General features: G+C 38.9%; 1 long non-coding RNA gene across 4 annotated transcripts in view; it reads right to left on the reverse strand.

Annotated features, from left to right (window-relative positions):
* Nucleotides 1-2,441: 2,441 nt before the first annotated feature.
* The window catches only part of LOC111561335, a 39,029-nt gene continuing 19,722 nt past the window's right edge, over nt 2,442-21,748 (reverse strand). For all 4 annotated transcript variants that reach the window (XR_006600585.1, XR_006600586.1, XR_006600584.1 and 1 more), the window contains 2 exons: nt 21,657-21,718; nt 2,442-4,010 (listed from right to left, as the gene is read on the reverse strand). This is a non-coding gene — a long non-coding RNA (uncharacterized LOC111561335). The remainder of the gene's footprint in view (nt 4,011-21,656; nt 21,719-21,748) is intronic.

Below are 21,748 nucleotides of genomic sequence, written 5' to 3' on the forward strand. Positions count from 1 at the left end.
AAAATAAAGGAATCTGCTGAGGCTGATTCCCTAGTTGGAAAATAAGTGGAGATTATGTGAAAATCTTCCAGTGGAAGCAGATTCCACATGCCCTTCCATATAGCAAGAGGAAGTTGAAGTGGCTTCTGTAACATGAACTGAACTTGTGGGCTCACAAAAGTATGGTAACTGTTGCCAGAGTGCCCATGCTCAAAGGGTAAATGGAACTGAAGAGGTTTTGAATATTCTTGTTGAGGCAAAAATAGAGATCCACAAAAAACCTGGTAACTTGTGGTAATGCATAGGTGGAATTTTTCCCCCATCATGTGCAAACACACAGTACCCATAATTACCTCCAGTGAACTGACATTCAAAGATCATGGATCCAAACAACTCACTTGGAGGGACAGACATTCTGATGAACCTGAAACCAAAGTTTTCTCTTTTCAGTCTATCTCCTTCACTCACAGTTCCCATCTTTGGAGTTTACCAAGCACTAGGTTCTGGGACCATCATTTTGTTTGGGATAGGTCTTCTCTCTGAGCTTGGGAATATTGTGTGTGTGTGTGTGTGTGTGTGTGTGTGTGTGTGTGTGTGTGTGTGTGGTGTGTATGTGTGGTGTGGTGTGGTAGGTGTGGGGAGCTGAAACTGTGATCGTGTTGCATAGCCTGTTATTTAAAGATGAAGCATGTTTAAATTAAATTTCTGAGATTCTGAAAGAACCACACCCATATCCATTAAAGACAGTACCCATTGAAGCTTTTCTAGCAGTGATTAAAATCACCTCCAAGCCTTTAAAAATATCCAGTTCCATAGTCCAATGATTATCAGAGTGTGGTCCCCAGACCATGACCAGAACCATCAGCATCACCTGGGAACCTTTTAGAAATGCAAACTGGGGGTAGGGTCCAGCAATCTATGTTTTACTAAACCTTTGCAGGGATTCTAAGGCACAGTAAAGTTTGAGGACCACTGGTCTAGTTTATCCCAAGCAAATGAAATCAGAAACTCAGGAGGAGTCTGGACATCAGATTCAGAATCACTGTATTAAAGAATCCCTGGGGCGCCTGGGTGGCTCAATCAGTTAAGCAGCTGACTTCAGCTCAGGTCAAGATCTCACGTTTTATGTGTTCAAGCCCCGCATCGAGCTCTGTGCTGATAGCTCAGAGCCTGGAGCCTGCTTTGGATTCTGTGTCTCCCTCCCCTCTGCCTCTCTCCGCTCATGCTCTGTCTCTCAAAAATAAATACATGTTAAAAAAAAAATTAATGAATCCCTGAATCTGGGACACCTGGGTGGTTCAGTTGGTTGAGTGTCCCACTCTTGATTGCAGTTCAGGTCATGATCCCAAGTTTGTGAGATTGAGCCCCATGTCCGACTCTGCATTGAGCACTAAGCCTGCTTGAGATTCTCTCTCTCCATTTGCCTCTCCTTACTCATGTTCTCTCTCTTTAAAAAAAAAAAAAAAAAGTAAAACAACACATTTTTGTAAATTTCAAATTAAAAAAAAAAAAAAAGAATCCCTGAATCTGTCTAGGCAGTGAACTGAGAGTCATCTGACTGAGACTGAGCAGAAAAGATATTGGGAAATTAGAATTGGGGTTGGGGGAGAAGTAATTTAAGACATTTGTATTATAATTTCTTTGGAGTTTTGAAGATCAAGTAAATTTTATTATGACTTTTTTTATTATTTAAAACTCACAAGAACAAAATCTGGTTTCAGATTTTAAATCCTGTGGACTTCAGCTAATTTGTAATAATTAGAAGAACTTGAGATTAAAGTTGTGAGACACACGCGGAAGTAGAGAGAACAGTGTAACTCACCTGTGTATTTCTCAGATTAAACAATTATCAACATTTTCCCATATTTGTTTCAACTACTCTTTTTCTTCCTTCTTTTTTTGCTTTTTTGTTTTTGGTTGTTTTTTTTTTCTTTTTTGTTTTTGCTTTGTTTTGTTCTGGGGGGAATGGGGCTACAGCATTTTTGAGAAAATCCCTGGTATTGTTTTATTTAGAATCATAGGTACTTTCCATAAATTTCACTAAAAAATAGGGCCATTTTCTTACATAACCACAATTCTATTTTCTTTTGTAACAAAATTAATAATTTTTCAGTATCATCTAACATCTTGTTTGTAATAATATTTCTTCAAACATCTTAAAAATATCTTTTGCAGGGGCGCCTAGGTAGCTCAGTCGGTTAAGCGTCCAGCTCCAGCTCAGGTCATGATCTCACAGTTCATGGATCTGAGCCTCGTGTCAGGCTCTGTGCTGACAGCTCAGATCCTGGAGCCTGCTTGGGATTTTGTGTCCCCCTCTCTCTCTCTCTATCCATCCCCGCTTGTGCTCTGTCTCTGTCTCTCTCTCAAAAATAAATAAACATTAATATATATATGTATATTATATATATTATATATATATATTGCAAATTCATTTGAAACAGGAACCACACAAGGACCACACGTGGTATTTGAATTACATTTTTTAACATTTTTGACTGTTAATTTTTAACATTTTTGACTCTCCCTTTTGTATTCATGTCATTGACTTATGGCTGAAATAAGATGGTTCTTCTGTAGAATGTCTTCATTCCGGGTTTGTCTAATTGTTTCCTCTTTGTGCTATTTAACTGTTTCCCTTCCTCTCTCCTCCCACTAAACTGGAAATTAAACGTTAGAAACTTAGATTCAGGTTCAAGCTTTTTTGTGCGACTAGTTCACATGTTCTCTGTACTTCACAAAGTCTGGTTGTTTGGCTGTGTTGATTTTAAGACTAACAAGTGCATTCAAACAATGGCTATCTGATCCTTCTGTTATAATCATCAACTTTTCTCTTCAAGATTTTGACATCCGTTAATGGTTACTGTTTGAATCGATTACTGCTTTGAACGTCACAAAATGGTGCATTTATAATGCTACTGCCCTACCTATAGTTGCATTTGAAATTCTATAAAACCAACTTACTCTCATCAACTACGCCCCCTTAGTTAACTTGAAATAGTATACAAAACAAGACGAATAGATGTTTAGCTCTTTCTCTCTTTGATAACATTTATCCAAAATTTGAGAAAACAAATTTAAGGCACACATCCTTCACTCAGCAATTATGCTTCTAGAAATGTTTCCTGTATATAAACTTAGACAAGTGTGGAAAGAAATATGTACAAAGATTTTTACTGTAGGATTTTTTTGTAATATAAAAAATAAATTTATGAAAATAACCAACATATTTCTCAATAAGATATTGCCTAAATAAATTACAATATATTTGTACATAAGAATACAATGCAGCTATTAAAAAGTGTGCTTCTCTTAAGAAACTAAGAAAAGGAACTTCCTGAATTTAATTTACTATCTATTGCAAAGCCACAGCAGTCATCTGATTTCATAAAGGCACTTCACATAAACATCATCTACTATCCCATTTATTCTTTAAAATAGTATTAAAAGCCCTGGACAACATAAGAAAAAGAAATAAGAGATGTAAGAATTGGAAAGGAAAAGACAAAATAACCAATATTGGTGCAGAGAATGAGGGAGTTCAGCAAGTTTGCTCAGTACAAGATCAACATGTAAAAATCAACAACCTCTAAAGCAGCAGCAACCAACTAGAAAATATGCCAGGAAATAGAATACCTTGAACAATAGCGATAAAACTACAAAATGTCTAGCAAATAATCTAACATATAATATATAGAATTTCACGAAATACTGAGTAAAGGAAAGGGCTGTGAATGAAAAACAAGAAAACAAAGGTACTGGTAAATATCAATGAAATCTGAAGTCAACATTTGGATGATGACATAGGTTTGGACTAGGCTCACCATACTGCTCACTGAAACTTCAGTTTCAGCCACAGATTCTAGCTGCTGCCCTATGTTCTGGAACAATGAATAGGGAAGGAGAATAAATTTCAGGTGACAAGGGCTCTTCATATATCTGCTCCCAGCTGGCTGAAGAAGGCTTTGTGTTCAAAATCTTGGCTCATCTCATGGAATGCCCATCTGCATTTCTGCCATGTGATGGATTTCGTGCTACAAGAGGCAAGTTTCACGAGTCATTAATTATACCAGATGGTGATGAAAGACTTAATAGACAACATAAATCTGCTGGAGAAACAAACATCAACAAATCACTTCAGGAAATAGCATCCGTCCCTATATTATTATGGACAACACTAGTTTTGCCACAGTGGGTATCAGACATCGAAGTTGGCTGGATAGTCATAAATTAAGTTATCCAGAAATCCAGATAGGAAATTCTTATTTTTACAAAATATAAAATCTCAGAAGATCACTTCTAGCAGGAGAAACATATATTATTCCTTGAAATTCAAACAGAAATATAACTCAGTGTGATACAGTCATCGTGCAGCTTGCTTGAAGCCCTGTGAAAACAGAAAATTGATTAGGAACATACTTGTTACAGGAGCAGGGACCTATTATCTGTGACAGGCTTGTTATTTTGAATAGAAAATGGTGCTAATGTACAGTAATGAGGTCAAAGTTCTATGGTCAATCCCCTGTGGGACAATTTTTTCTTTTTTGTTTTCAGGTTACATTGTATAATTTCCCCTTAAATAGGACAGAAAGGGGGTGGGAGGAGTAGGAATGGATAAATCTATCTCTATTACTGAAAAGACACTCAAATGACTTATTCTGCAGGTGGCAGATCAGAACCATCTTTAAAATGGAAGACAGCTGGAGCTCTGTTGGTTAACGGTCTGACTTAGGCCCAGGTCATGATCTTAAGGTTTGTGGGTTCAAGCCCCACATTGGGCTCCATGCTGACAGCTCAGAGCCTGGAGCCTGCTTTGGATTCTGTGTCTCCCTCTCTTCCTGCCCCTTCCCCACTTGCACTCTCAAACTCTCTCTCTGTCTCTCAAAAATAAATAAACGTTAAAAACTTATTTAAGATTGATTTTAAAAATAAATAAATAATAAAATAAAATGAAAGACATTCATTATGAACACAAATGATACTTGTCACTCCTATCAGTGGTGGACAATGTTAAATATTATTTCAAGCAATGTAACCTGTTGTTTTACACTTGATATGAGATATAGTACTTTAATACCATGTGGGATCTAGTAACAACCCAATTCACACTATTTTCCACAGAAAATTGTGTCTTCTTTTGAATTTTCCTAGTTCAGCATTAAACATTGAAAGAACTCACAATAGTAGCTCATGGAGAAGAAATATATTCTGATGATCTTGCTAGCTTTCCCTGGATATTACAAAACATCATACTGCTAGCTCTTTTCCATAACAGGCATTAGTACAATATTTTTAACACTTGACTTTCCCATTATGAGTAAAAGAAATAGCTATTAGAAACTTAATAATAGTAATGGTATACTTACTATTACTATTAGTATATAAACACTAGTATATTAAAAGTAATAGTATTTATTATGTTTAACAATGGTTCATTGAGACAGCTTGAAAATCTTTGTCAGTTTGTCAGAATTGCCACTAATCAAATTTGTCATATGGATATGTTTAAATAAGAAAATTAACACTGAACCTTATAAAACTGAAACTTTGATACTTGAATTTTAGTCATAAATTTTTAGAAAAATAAAGTTACTTTAGAAAAAAATGAATACTTTCTTTAGTCTAAACATCTAGCCCCTGGATATTTATTAGCTGTAGATAGAGAAAATGAAGCATAAGACAGAAGAAAATAAGGAATTACTGCTAACTTCTGGGATAAGCAAGGAAGGTTCTTCCCAGGGGACTCTATGTATCAGGCAGGATAGGCTAATTGCTACAGAAACCCAAGATCTCAGTGGCTTCAGCCACTAAAGGTTGGTTTCCTGCCCAGTTCTGCAGGGGCTCTGAATATCACTGCAAATTTTATTAGTCATGTCAAGACTCCCAACCATTCCTTACCAGGGCCATTCTCAGAGTCACACTTGCTGTGGGCAACCTTGAAAAATGAGATAATGTCTTCTCCATGACAAAGCACAGTCTTGCTTCTGCTTCCTATCAACATGGTAAATTCCCCAAACTCAGTGTTCCTTTTCCGTAATGTAGCCCACCACATGTGAAGACATCTCTCACGTGTCCTGTGTTGCATGAATGGAACTTGGGAAGCAAGAATAGATACAAGCCAATATGAAAAACTGGCTACTAGTTTTGCAAGGAATAGAAAGTACTTTGTCTCTGACTCAGAAGATTTGAGTCTTCTGCCAGGATCCAAGGAACAGTAATAAGTTTACTTGCTATCTTGCGAGTAGAGTAAAATCCTAACACTTCACAATTCTTGACAGGTGGAGATTGGGGCTCTGTCTCATGCAGTCATTCAAGGGACCCAGGCATATTCCATCCAGTGGCTGTTCCAGCCAGAGTCCTTACCTAGATCTAGCTGATGGGTGAGGGAAAGACCAACATGGACTGCATAGGAAGTTTAGGGTACTGGCTTAAAAGTGGCCTATATAATTTCCATCCACATTCCATTGACTAAAACGCAGTCATATGACCTCACCTTACTACTGGGAAGGCTGAGATATAATTTAAATGTAATTTAACTGTGTGCCCATGAGGAAAAAAAGAAACAGGGCTTGGGAAGGATATAGCAATGTCTTTGCCACAGACCATAACGCTGGTGTGATAATGGAAAATATGAAATTATTTTCTCAATGGCAGCTAGTGCCTGCACAAAATAAATTAACAAATACATCTAGAGTAATGTTTTGTTGTGGAGGAATCAGTATTTCTGCAATACCATGAGATGAGGGCAAGAGTAAGAAGGAAGGTGTAGCATTCTCTATTTTTCTAGAAAATAAAGGAGGCCTACTTATCTTGATCTGAGGCCCTTATCCTATAAAGACTTGAAGCAAAAGTGGAATTAAACTTGCCAATTAAAGGTAACTTAGGGGCGCCTGGGTGGCGCAGTCGGTTAAGCGTCCGACTTCAGCCAGGTCACGATCTCGCGGTCCGGGAGTTCGAGCCCCGCATTGGGCTCTGGGCTGATGGCTCAGAGCCTGGAGCCTGTTTCCGATTCTGTGTCTCCCTCTCTCTCTGCCCCTCCCCCATTCATGCTCTGTCTCTCTCTGTCCCAAAAATAAATAAACGTTGAAAAAAAAATTTAAAAAAAAAGGTAACTTAGGCTCTCTTATTTTTTAAAAGCCTATTTTGGTTTACCTTCATTTATTTCAGGTAATTGCTCAGTCATTTATTGTCTCCCCTATCAGAGAGTATCTGAGTATAGAGGTGAAGAGAAAAGGATTCTTGGGTCTAGAGCTCTAGGCGAGGTCCAGTATTGTGCTCCTGGCCCTCCCTGAACTCTGTGAGGCCATTTCTCATCCTGCTTGGACACTGGGCATCTTCCTGGTATCTGCTGCTGAAACTCACAGAAGGGAACTTGTAGTCTTTTTTCTGTCCTGATCAGATCCTTGTGCTGGTCCCTCAGTGATTTGAACTTGGCCTTGGTAGAATAGAAGAGGAATTGACTCCCTATACTCTGGTGAGAGCATCCCCTCAACCATTCCAATCTGTCACCTGGATGCACCTTGTTGGTTGTTCTTTTTCTTTGACAGGACCTGAAATCCCAGCCTGTGCCCAGGGAAATGAGGAGAAAGTCCATGTGCTCCCATTTACCTGAACCTTATCTGATTTTGTTTTAATGTTCCACCCTAGAACTTGACCTGGAATGGGGAAGAAGAAGTCACAGATCTGAACACGTCCCCTTCCTTCTTCCTTTCCACTTACTTCTTTTCCTGGAGATCTCCCATTCTTCCCCATGTCAACTGCAGCCTTCCCACATCACAGCTTGTATTCTCCCTCTTCCTGTGCTCCCTAGTACAATTTTAAGTTTAGACTTCAAGGAGTTTGGAAATAAAGGAATCCTCTTCTCTCTCAACAAATGTTTCCTCCCAAGAGCCTACTTTTACAAGAGCTCTAAATGCATCCATGCAATAAATAGTGTGTTCTCTGAAGCCCTGAAACCCACTGGTTCACTAGGTGGAAAGTCCCAGAACATTATAATTTAGAGGAAAGGAAAATATATCACTTCACTGTTGCAAATGTATATCTGATACATTCTCACTCTTTAAGGAAAACTGCTAAAAATATTGATAATGTTTCCTTCCCACACATACCTCCAGTATAACTTGTAATGAATATTACCTTGTGGTATTTGGGGATGTCATAGCTTTCCATTCTAGGACAACGCTAATATCTTGGATGACTTTCAAATCCAATATTACACAATCAAGTTTCAGTAATTACTTCTCTGGTCCTTTTTCTCTTATGAGTGTTGAGTAGTATCCATTGTCTTAGAGCCACACTGGGACCTTCAATGTGGTTATTTTATGTTTAAAAAAAAAAAAGAAGAAAGCCTTTGTCTTATTAGAGTTTTAATTTGTTTGGGGCCCCTGGGTGGCTCAGTCAGTTGAGTATCTGACACTTTTTTCTTTTTTTTTTTTTTTTAATTTTTTTTTCAACGTTTATTTATTTTTGGGACAGAGAGAGGCAGAGCATGAATGGGGGAGGGGCAGAGAGAGAGGGAGACACAGAATTGGAAACAGGCTCCAGGCTCTGAGCCATCAGCCCAGAGCCCGACGCGGGGCTCAAACTCACGGACCGCGAGATCGTGACCTGGCTGAAGTCGGACGCTCAACTGACTGCGCCACCCAGGCGCCCCAATCTGACATTTTTTTCAACTCAGCTCATGGTCTCACAGTTAATGGGTTCAAGCCCCTTGTCAGGCTCTGTGCTGACAGCATGGAGCCTGCTTAATATTCTCTCTCGCTCTCTCTCTGTGCCTCCCCTGCTCTCTATCTCACTCTCTCAAAATAAATAAACAAAACTTAAAAAAATTAAATAAAAAAGAATTTTAAATTGTTTATGTCAGTATTACAATTAAAAGGGCAAGTTTTCTTGATTACCATTACAATTTTTCAATGAGATTTCTGAAACAAGCCTGCTCTTTGTGTTAAAAGTCTGTCTTTTAAGGTCAGAAAAACTAAGAACTGTCTTAAGTAGACAATTAGGAAATGTAATCATAGAGGTTTGCTATTCTAAACATTCTTCATGAAGAAATTGTTCTTTGTCAGAGTCGGCAGGGTGGTGACACTGGGTACATCACTGCATTGAAGTGTGTCCCTCGATTCAGGTCCCTGTCTTAGGGGAACATGGAATAGGGCACTGGCATTTGGGCAACCTTGGGTCCAAACCCAGGTGTGGAGAGAAAGGAAGAGATGAGGAGTCCTTTAAACTAGTAGTTATACTCAAGTCATGATCCTTGGGTCATGGGATCGAGCCCTGTGTTGGGTTCTGAGCTGAGTGTGGAGCCTGCTTGGGATTCTCTCTCCCTTTTCCACTCTTTCTCACACTCTCCCTCTAAGAAAAACAACAACAACAACAAACCACCACCACCACCACCACCACCACCACCACCACCACCACCACACACACACACAAACAGAAAAAAAAACTAGTAGTTACAGATTCAAAAGCACATCCTGGCTACACCTCTGTCAGATGGACATTAGTTTAGCCACAAACTATGAGGAATATTTTGTACTTACATATCATGAAAACATTTTCTGACAATTACCTAATATCAATGTTCTGATACTTCAGTTTGTCTTTTTAAAAATAGAATAAGCTGCCTTGTGCATAGTAAGTTTCTTTTCACAGGAACTATTCAAACACAGGCGGTTGATGTTTATAATTGAAATATGAAAATAGATTCCTTAATAATTTACATTTGACAAGATCTGTGGTCCTGTGGAAACTCAGTCCAAAAGACCAAAGAGACAAAATCAGTCCTTTGAATTTGAGGATAAAAAATTATGTCATTCAAAAAAAACCTTTGCTCTTAAGAATGGAAATATATTTGAGGGGAGGAGCCAAGATGGCGGAACAGCATGGAAGTTTTTTGTGTGTCTCACGTCCATGAAATACATCCAGATCAACACTAAACCATCCTGCACACCTAGAAAACTGACTGGAGGATTAACACAATAATCTGCACAACCTGAACCACAGATTTCAACAGGTACATGGCACAGAGAGGTAAACTTGGGGAGCAAGAAGCCACAGTGGTCAGGGAGGTGCTTTTGCAGGCAAAGAGAGGACAGAGACGGGGGTGGGGGGAGAGAATACGGGAAAAGCACCCCTCCCCAAAAGCAGCTGGAGAGAAAGTGGAAAATTGGAAACAGCTGCAGGGGCTAAACTAAAAAGGGAGAAAGGAGAAAGGAGAAAGGAGAGGGTTTAAATTGCATTAAGCCTGTAAACAAGGGGAGTGCAAAGTCTGCAACTCCACACCTCGATACCTGGCAGTGCTCTGGTGGGACGGGTGAATCCCCAGGAACAGAGTGGGGTCCGGGAGGTTCTCGGGCCACACTGGGAAAAGCAGTTCCACTGCTGGAAGGACATTTGGTAGAGACTGTTGAAGCCACCTGGTCCCAGCAGACCCCAGAAAATGGCCACATTCACTGGTGCTGGAACAAGGTCATTAAGGGTGAAGCCTGGTGCCAGATGTGTGTTGTGATTTTCCGTAATCCCTGAAATGCTGCTTCTACACTATCTCATGAACTTTTTCTGGGGCGGGCTGGCACCTGGCTGCAGTCTCAGGGCACTGGCAGCAGCAGGGTCCAGCAAGCATTCCTGGGTGCAGCCGACATTCGGCCATTGCTCATTCGGCCATTGTTCAGTAAGACCCTCCCACAGAGGGGAAGAACAGGTCAAAGCCCCAGTCCTTCAGAAGTAAGGGGATGGGGAAAACAGCCACATCTGAGACAAAACTTGGGAGAGAGTTACTGCCTGGGGCCTGGTCACGGAGAGTGAAAAAGTGGGGAGTGGACGAAAGCTGAACACAGAGGACGGGTGCATGATTGCTGATCGGGGAGAACAGACTGGGTAGCTGGCTGGCGTCATTTTCACTGCTCCTGCACATGCGTGCACACACCTATGACCACTGCAACACTCCACCCCAGTAGGCTAGCAGCTCCATCTAGTGGAGAATGGAGCCACTACACTGAGCCCCACCCAATTGGGGCAACCTTGCTCTTCAAGAACACGAGTCTCACTGTCTGCTTAGTTTATGGACTAGAAAGCGCTTCATAGTCTGACTTCTAGGGGAAAACAAAGTAATTTCAGTCCTATTTCAATCTGTTAGCGGGTCCATCTATTCAATTTTCTTTCTTTTCTTTTTTTCTTTTTCACTTATTTTCTTTTTCTTGAATACAGAAAGAGAACATTTCATTTTTATTTTCAGTGTTTATTAAAAATATTTTCCTTTAATTTTTTACTATATTTTTTACTTTTGTGTAAATATTTTCAAAATCTACTTTACTTCCATCATTTTATTTTAGCCTACTTCAGTGTATTCACTTTTTCAAATTTTCAAACTATTTCCTTTTTTTTTTCTTTTTTCTTTTTTGTTTCTTTTCTTTGTCTTGAATGCAGAAAGAGAAAAACTTCATTTGTACTTTCAACTTCTACTAAAAATATTTCTCTTTAATTTTTTACTATATTCTTTACTTTTGTGTAAAATTTTCAAGTTCTATTTTACTCCCATCATCTCATTTTAGTCTACTTCAGTGTATTCATTTTTTCAAATTCTCAAACGACTTCCTTTCCTCTCCCCCCTGTTTTTCTCTAATCTCTCGAACTACTTTCAACACCCAGACCAAAACACACCTAGGATCTAGCATCACTTATTCGATTTGTGTGTGTGTGTATGTGTTTAATTTTTAAATTTTAATATATTTTTAATTTTAATTTTTTTTAATTTTAATTTTTCTACCTTCATAATTCCTTTTCTCCCTTCAGAATGACAAAATGAAGGAATTCACCCCAAAAGAAAGAGCAGGTAGAAACGACAGCCAGGGATGTAACCAACACAGATACAAGCAAGATGTCTGAACCAGAATTTAGAATCACAATAATAAGAATACTAGCTGGAGTCGAAAAGAGATTAGAATCCCTTTCTGCAGAGATAAAAGAAGTAAAAAATAGTCAGAATGACATAAAAAATGTTATAAATGAGCTGCAATCATGGACGGATGCCACGGCAGCAAGGATGGATGAGGCAGAATAGAGAATCAGTGATATAGAGGACAGATTTATAGAGAATATGAAGCAGAAAAAAAGGGAGACATTAAGACAAAAGAGCACGATTTAAGAATTAAAGAAATCATTGACTCATTAAAAAGGATCAACATCAGAATCATAGGGGTCCCAGAAGAGAAAGAGAGAGAAATAGGGGTAGAAGTGTTATGTGAGCCAATCATAGCGGAAAACTTTCCTAACCTGGGGAAAGACACAGACATCAAAATCTAGGAAGCACAGAGGACCCCCATTAGATTCAACAAAAACGGACCATCAACAAGGCATATCATAGTCAAACTCACAAAATACTCAGGCAAGGAGAGAATCATGAAAGCAGCAAGGGAAAAAAGTCCCTAACCTACAAGGGAAGACAGATCAGGTTTTCAGCAGACCTATCCACAGAAATGTGGCAGACCAGAAAGGAGTGGCAGGATATATTCAACGTGCTGAATTAGAAAAATATGCAGCCGATGGGGTGCCTGGGTGGCGTAGTCGGTTGAGCGTCCGACTTCAGCCAGGTCACGATCTCGCGGTCCGTGAGTTCGAGCCCCGCGTCGGGCTCTGGGCTGATGGCTCAGAGCCTGGAGCCTGTTTCCGATTCTGTGTCTCCCTCTCTCTCTGCCCCTCCCCCGTTCATGCTCTGTCTCTCTCTGTCCCAAAAATAAATAAACGTTGAAAAAAAAATTTTTTTTAAAAAAGAAAAATATGCAGCCGAGAATTCTTTATCCAGCAAGGCTGTCATTCAAAATAGAAGCAGAGATAAAAATTTCCCAAACAAAAATTAAAGGAGTTTGTGACCACTAAACCATCCCTGAAAAATTTTAAGGGGACTCTCTGAGGGGACAAAAGATGAAAAAAAAAAAAAAAGACCAAAAGCAACAAAGACTGGAAAGAACCAGAGAACACCACCAGAAACTCCAACTCTACAAACAACATAATGGCAATAAATTCATATCTTTCAGTACTCACTCTAAACGTCAATGGACTCAATGCTCCAATCAAAAGACATAGGGTGACAGAATGGATAAGAAAACAAGATCCATCTAAATGCTGTTTACAAGAGACCCATTTTAGACCTAAAGACACCTTCAGATTGAAAATAAGGGGATGGAGAACCATCTATCATACTAATGGTCAACAAAAGAAAGCCAGAGTAGCCATACTTATATCAGAAAATCTAGACTTTAAAATAAAGACTATCCAATGGAGTACTACATGGCAATGAGAAAGAATGAAATATGGCCCTTTGTAGCAACATGGATGGAACTGGAGAGTGTTATGCTAAGTGAAATAAGCCATACAGAGAAAGACAGATACCATATGTTTTCACTCTTATGTGGATCCTGAGAAACTTAACAGAAACGCATGGGAGAGGGGAAGGGAAAAAAAAAAAAGAGGTTAGAGTGGAAGAGAGCCAAAGCACAAGAGACTCTTAAAAACTGAGAACAAACTGAGGGTTGATGGGGGGTGGGAGGGAGGGGGGTGGGTGATGGGTATTGAGGAGGGCACCTTTTGGGATGAGCACTGGGTGTTGTATGGCAACCAATTTGACAATAAACTTCATATATTGAAATAAATAAATAAATAAATAAATAAATAAATAAATAAATAAATAAACAAACAAACAAACCAAAAAATAAATAAAATAAAATAAAATAAAATAAAATAAAGACTGTATCAAGAGATGAAGAAGGACATTATGTCATAATCAAGGGGTCTATCCACCAAGAAGACTTAACAATTGTAAACATTTATGCGCCAAATGTGGTAACACCCAAATATATAAGTCAATTAATCACAAACATAAAGAAACTCATCGATAGTAATACCATAGTAGTAGGAGACTTCAACACCCCACTCACAACAATGGACAGATCATCTAATCAAAAAATCAACAAGGAAACAATGGCTTTGAATGACACACTGGACCAGATGGACTTAACATATATTCAGAACATTTCATCCTAAAGCAGCAGAATATACATTCTTCTCCAGTGCACATGGAACGTTCTCCAGAATAGACCATATACTAGGACACAAATCAGCCCTAAGTAAGTATAAAAAGATTGAGATCATACTGTGCATATTTTCAGACCACAACACTATGAAACTCGAAACCAACCACAAGAAAAAATTTGGAAAGGGAACAAATACTTGGAGACTGAAGAACATCCTACTAAAAATGAATGGGCTAACCAAGAAATTAAAGAGGAAATTAAAAAGTATATGGAAGCCATTGAAAATGATAACACCACAACCCAAAACCTCTGGGACGCAGCAAAGGCGGTCATAAGAGGAAAGTATATAGCAATCCAGAACTTCCTAAAGAAGGAAGAAAGATCTGATACACAACCTAATCTTACGCCTAAAGGAGCTGGAAAAAGAACAGCAAATAACCCCAAACCAGCAGAAGATAGGAAATAATAAAGATTAAAGCAGAAATTAATGCTATCAAAACCAAAAAAAAAAAAACAGTAGAACAGATCAATGAAACCAGAAGCTCATTCTTTGAAAGAATTAACAAAATTGATAAACCACTGGCTATTTTGATCAAAAAGAAAAAGGAAAGCACCCAAATAAATAAAATCAAGAATGAAAGAGAAGAGATCACAACCAACACAGCAGAAATAAAAACAATAATAAGAGAATATTATGAGCAATTATATGCCAATAAAATGGGAAATCTGGAAGAAATGGACAAATTCCCAGAAACATATACACTACCAAAACTGAAACAGGAAGAAATAGAAAATTTGAACAGACCTATAACCAGTAAGGAAATCAAATTAGTAATACAAAATCTGCCAAATACCAAGAGTCCAGGGCCAGATGGCTTTCCAGGGGAATTCTACCAAACATTTAAGGAAGAGTTAACACCTATTATCTTGAAGCTGTTCCAAAAAATAGAAATGGAAGGAAAACTTCCAAACTCTTTCTATGAAGTCAGCATTACCTCGATTCCAAAACCAGACAGATACCCCACTAAAAAGGAGAACAATAGACTAATTTCCCTGATGAACATGGATGCAAAAATCCTCAACAAGATATGAGCCAACCAGCTCCAACAATACATTAAAAAAAATATTCACCACAACCAAGTGGGATTCATACCTGAGATGCAGGGCTGGTTCAATATCTGCAAAATAATCAATGTGATTCATCACATCAAGAAAAGAAAGGACAAGAACCATATGATCCTCTCCATAGATGCAGAGAAAGCATTTGACAAAATACAGCATCCTTTCTTGATAAAAACCCTCAAGAAAGTAGGGATAGAAGGAGCATACCTCGAGATCATAAAAGCCATATATGAATGACCCAACGCTAATATCATCCTTAATGGGGAAAACTCTCAGTTTTTCCTAAGGTCAGGAACAAGACAGGGATGTCCACTCTCACCACTGTTATTCAACATAGTATTAGAAGTCTTAGCTTCTGCAATCAGACAACACAAAGATATAAAAGGCATCAAAATCAGCCAGGAGGTAAAATTTTCACTCTTCACAGATGACATGATACTCTATATGGAAAACCCAAAAGATTCCACAAAAAAACTGCTGCTAGAACTGATTCATGAATTCAGCAAAGTTGCAGGATATAAAATCAATGCACAGAAATCAGTTGCATTCCTATACACCAACAATGAAGTGACAGAAAGAGAAATCAAGGAATCAATCCCATTTACAGTTGCACCAAAAACCGAATAAATCTAACCAAAGAGGTAAAAAATCTGTATACTGAAAACTATAGAAAGCTGACGAAAGCCCTTGAAGAAGACACAAAAAAAATGGAAAAAGATTCTGTGCTCCTGGATAGGAAGAACAAATATTGTTATAATGTCAATACTATCCAAAGCAATCTACATATTCCATGCAATCCCTATCAAAAAACACCAGCATTCTTCACAGAGCTAGAACAAATAATCTTAAAATTTGTATGGAACCAGAAAAGACCCTGAATAGCCAAAGCAATCTTGAAAAAGAAAGCCAAAGCAGGAGGCATTACAATCCCAGACTTCAAGCTATACTACAAAGCTGTAATCATCAAGACAGTATGGTACTGGCACAAGAACAGACACTCAGATCAATGGAGCAGAATAGAGAACCCAGAAATGGACCCACAAACGTATGGGCAACTAATCTTTGACAAAGCAGTAAAGAATATCCAATGGAATAAAGACAGTCTCTTCAGCAAGTGGTGCTGGGAAAACTGGCAGCGACATGCCAAAAAATGAACCTGGACCACCATTCACAAAATAAAATGGTGAATGGACACCATTCACAAAAACAAACTCAAAATGGATGAAAGACCTAAATGTAACACAGGAAGCCATCAAAATCCTAGAGGAGGAAGCAGGCAAAAAACCTCTTTGATCTTGGCCGCAGCAACTTCTTACTCAACACGTCTCCGGAGGCAAGGGAAACAAAAGCAAAAATGAACTACTGGGACCTCATCAAAATAAAAAGCTTCTTCACAGAGAAGGAAACAATCAGCAAAACTCAAAGGCAACTGACAGAATGGGAGAAAATATTTGCAAACAACATATCAGATAAAGGATTAGTATCCAAAATTTATAAAGAACTTATCAAACCCAACACCCAAAAATCAAATAATCCAGTGAAGAAATGGGCAAAAGACATGAATAGACACTTCTCCAAAGAAGACATCCAGATGGCCAACCGACACACGAGATAATGCTCAACATCATCAGGGAAATACAAATCAAAACTACAATGAGATACCACCTGACACCTGTCAGAATGGCTAACATTAACAACTCAGGCAACAACAGATGTTGGCAAGGATGCAGAGAAAGAGGATGTCTTTTGCATTCTTTGTGGGAATGCAAGCTGGTGCAGCCACTCTGGAAAATGGCATGGAGGTTCCTCAAAAAACTGAAAATAGAACTACCCCACAACCCAGCAATTGTACTACTAGGCATTTATCCAAGGGATACAGGTGTGCTGTTTCGAAGGGACACATGCACCCCCATGTTTATAGTAGCACTACCAACAATAGCCAAAGTATGGAAAGAACCCAAATATCCATCGATGCATGAATGGATAAAGAAGAGGTGGCATATATATATGGATATATATATGGACTAATGGAGTATTAGCTGGCAAACAAAAAGAATGAAATCTTGCCATTTGCAACTATGTGGATGGAACTGGAGGGTAATACACTAAGTGAAATTAGTCAGAGAAAGAAAAAAATCATATGACTTCACTCATATGAAGACTTTAAGAGACAAAACAGATGAACTTAAAGGAGGGAAACAAAAATAACATAAAAACAGGGAGGGGGACAAAACAGAAGAGACTCATAAATATGGAGAATAAACTGAGGGTTACTGGAGGGGTTGTGAGAGGGGGGATGGGCTAAATGGGTAAGGGGTACTAAGGAATCTACTTCTGAAATCATTGTTGCACTATATACTAACTAATTTGGATGTAAATTTAAAAAAATAGAAAATAAAATAAAAAAAAATGGAAATATATTCAATAATTGGGAAGTACTTTTATTGATTCACTTACACATTTTTCTACTTTATAACTTCCACAACACAATTATCAAACACCTCGGCTTTCACAAGGAGTATCAGCAAGACGTTACATGTAGTCAGTAAAAGACCATCAGATTTTTTTCCACATCTGCTGAGCATTCACAGTAATTTCTATTTTAGCAGCTTCCAATGATCTAACATGGAATAGAAGTCACTGCACATTTTTCTTCTGAAAAAATTATAAATATCCAAAATGTTGCTGATTCAGGAGAACTGCAGATACCCTCAAACCTTCCTACATTTTTGCATATCCCTCACCCAACTCCTAGTCCAGACACTGCCCCCCACCCCACTCACTACCTTGATGCCCTGCAGTAACACCAGTCATTTCTTGTTCTTGTTGCCTTGTGGTCTATAGTAGGCACCCCAGGGGAGAAGCACTTATTTGTTCTATACTTGCCTTTTCTGTCCTTTTCTTGTGACAAAAGAGGAAGCAATATAAAAGAATATTAAAATGAAAAAATAGGGGTGCCTGGGTGGCCCAGTTGGTTAAGCATCTGACTTTGGCTCAGGTCATGATCTTGCAGTTCATGGGTTAGGTTCTAGCCCCACATCAGGTTCTGTGCTGACAGCCCAGAGTCTGGAGCCTGCTTTGGATTCTGTGTCTTCCTTGCCCTCTGCCCCTACCCTGCTCATGCTTTGTCTCTGTCTCTCAAAAATAAATAAACATTAAAAAATATATTTCAAAAAACTTTTTAACGTTTATTCATTTCTTGAGAGACAGAGAGAGACAGCACGATCAGGAGAGGGGCAGAGAGGGAGACACAGAATCGGAAGAAGGCTCCAGCCTCTGAGCTGTCAGCACAGAGCCTGATGCAGGGCTCAAACTCACAAACTGCAAGATCATGACCCAAGCCGAAGTCAGATGCTTAACAAACTGAGCCACCCAGGCACCCAACATTTAAATTTTTTTAAAATAAAAAACAGGAGCAGCTGTGGTCATTCATGTTGGTAAAATGGAGCCATAGAGCTTTGTTGCAATGGCATTATTGCAATGAACTCAGAGAGTTTAAATTGAAATGATAGTTTTTCTAAAACTAGCTATGTGACTTTGGGGAAAATAATTCATTTTTCTGTGTTTCATGGAGAACATGACACAAAAATTGAGGAGAGTAAAATCCTTCTCTCACAGTATTGTTGTGAAAATTAAAAAGTTAACAGATAGATGTAGGGGCGCCTGGGTGGTTCAGTTGGTTTAGTGACCAACTCTTGATCTTGGTTCAGGTCATGGTCTCATGGTTTGTGGGATCAAGCCCTGTGTCAGGCTCCACACTGAGCATAGAGCCTGCGTGAGATTCTCTCTCCATCTCTTTCTCCCCTCCCTGCATCAAAGTAAATAAATAAAATTTATTTAAAAAGTTAATAAATACAAAGCATTCAGAGTAGTGTCTATATATAACAAGCATAATATAAATGTCAGCTATTTTTGCTGTGGTTTTTTCAGGTAGGAAAAAAAGGACAACCAGCATGAAGCTGATGTCCTACCTTCTCTTATGATTTCAGTGTATTTCTTGTGATTTGGTCTTCAGGAAAACTAGTGACTCACTCAATTCACCTTGAGGTACTCACGTTCCCTTTTCAATGATTGCATTTTCTTAGAGCTACCCATCAGCCAATTGAGGCAATTATTATATGACCCCTTAGCTTTCTTTACATTTACAGTTTGACATCCCTAAAACCCACCTCTTATATTTTCATAGTAAATGGAGGATTATAAAATTTATACCCTAAGGTTACAGCCCACAAATTTAACTCTAATAACACTGTATAAGCCAGGAACTGTCCAAATTACAGTCAACAAATAATAACCAAGAATGTTATTGCTAATAGAATTAGTTTGACAACCCCAAGAAAATATTTAAAAAATGTAATTTATATGTCTAAACTCCATGAAGAAATATTCTAAGAAATACTTAAATTTTCATACACTGGGAAGCTAATCCATGTGAAATACGATAATGCCCAATTAGGCAGGATTTTTTAAAACTGGCCATTTAAAGTTCCAAAATTCTTTTCTCTTTAGATAAACCCAGGTGTTCAATTTGGTCAGCATTTCCATTGTTCTAGGAAGAGACCTGAAGGCTCCATATCTCCCAGGTTTTCCACAGGAATGCTAACTGGCAGTGACAAGTAATAGCAGCTGAAAAACAAGTCTCCCAATGGACTGTGAGAGTCTTCAGTTCCTTCTTCCCCTGGCACCTGCACAGAAGAATGGCCCCTTTGCACTAAGTGAGTCTCTAGGTTCTTACATATTTGACTGATGACCTGAGAACAATCCATGATGTCCTACCAATCTGAGCAAATGGGGTACTAAGCAATTACAATGAACATTGAAGGAGATAAATGTTATGAGAAAGCCATAGAAGCCAAGAGAAGACAGGGGTCTGAGCAAAGCAGAGTGGTAAACAGTGTCCAGAGCTGCTGAGACTAAACATTGCTCAAGATGCTTTTTAATCATCTCTTGGATCTATGGTTTAGGTCATCCACCTTGTAAGCACAGTTTCCGTGGAAAGGTAAAGGTGGAATCAGATTTCCACGGATGGAAGAATGAATAGCAAGTGAGGATGTAAAGAGAGCAAAATAGGGCACCTGGATGGCTCAGTCAGTTAAGCATCCAAATCTTGATTTCGGCTCTGGTCATGATCTCACAGTTTGTGAGATCGATCCCTGCATCGGGCTGTGTGTTGAAAGTGTAGAGCCTGTTTGGGATTCTCTCTCCCTCTCTCCCACTCACATTCTCTGTCTCTCTCTCAAAATAAATATTTTTTTAAATAAAATTAAAATTTAAATTTTTTAAAAAGAGAGCAAAGTATATTACTTTCTCAAGAAGTTTGTTTGACGAAGGGAGGCCCAGTAGCTAAAGACCGACCTAGGGAAGAGGGGGAACAAGTTTATATGTTAAGAAGAAAAACAAATAGAGAGAAAGCTTGAAAATAAAAGGGATGGGCTAGAATTAGGGAGAGTTTTAGGAAGAAACTAATGGATGAGATTTACAATTCAGCAAAGGGACTGGCCAGAGAAAGAGGAGGGCTCCCCCCATCCTCTGGCAGAGTGGGGAGCAGTAGATAAAGTTTTAAAAAGCTATTGAGAGGAAGGGGAAAGGGAGCCGGTCAGAGACAGGATGAGGTCTACTATGTAATGCTCGTTGTCCAGCTCACATTGTTCCAACACCAGTTTGCAAGAAAATGGGAGACGGCTAGCCTGGTCCAGAGTTGGGATCTTGTCAGGTGGAGTGGCAAGAAAACAGATTTCAAATTTTCCTGGCCAGTCACACAATTGTGTAATTCCTAGAAATCAATGTCTTTTCGGTATGTGTGTGTGTATGTATACATAGTTAGGAATAGATCTCCTAGTAGTTCTCTTTCTCTGGTAGGTCCCTGACTGATACAGACATTAGTAGCTTATCCAAGGGCACACTGCTGGTAGGTGGTAGAGCCACTCTCCTGACGTGGGCAGTCTGGGCCTTGAACCAATGTTCTTACCCACCTCCCCACTCTGCCTCTCCTGTAATTTCCAGTCATTAGCGGTCTAATTAAATATTCAGGACTTGGCCCTGAGGGAAAAAAACAAAGAGAAACAAAGACAAATCACACCTGAATGAAGAGGAACACAGTATAAATGAGTTCATTGAGTGTAGGGATATGCAGAATAGGAAGAATAGCATTAGACCCTAGAGGAGAGATTTTGGGTTATGCCAGGAAATGAAAAGGAAAAATATGTATTTGCTTAGAAGAGGAGAAGAGCATTCCGTGTGGAGTGTATGACACATGCAGAAACCCAAAGCAAGTCACGTAGAACATGGCTATGGGAAGCCTCCAAAATGAAAGTTAATGAGCAAAGAACATGAAATCTGTATCACATATCAATTGCTGCATAACAAAGTGAGAGCTGGAATCAAGTGAAAACTCAGTCTCACACATGCCTGGCAATTATGCGGTGTCTTCACATTAGCTTTTTGAGCTTCTCCAAAACATGGTGGCCAGATCCCAAGGCCGAGTATTGAGAGGGAGAAAGAGAGACAGTCAGACAGACAGACAGAACTGACCTTCTTCTGATGAAGCCTCAGAAGTCGGGTAATATCTCCTGTACTTCTTTACTCCTTTAATTCTATTTCCAATTTCAAGTGGAAAGCAACAG

The sequence above is a fragment of the Felis catus genome, chromosome B4 (genome assembly GCF_018350175.1).
Source record: "Felis catus isolate Fca126 chromosome B4, F.catus_Fca126_mat1.0, whole genome shotgun sequence".
NCBI classification, from domain to species: Eukaryota; Metazoa; Chordata; class Mammalia; order Carnivora; family Felidae; genus Felis; species Felis catus.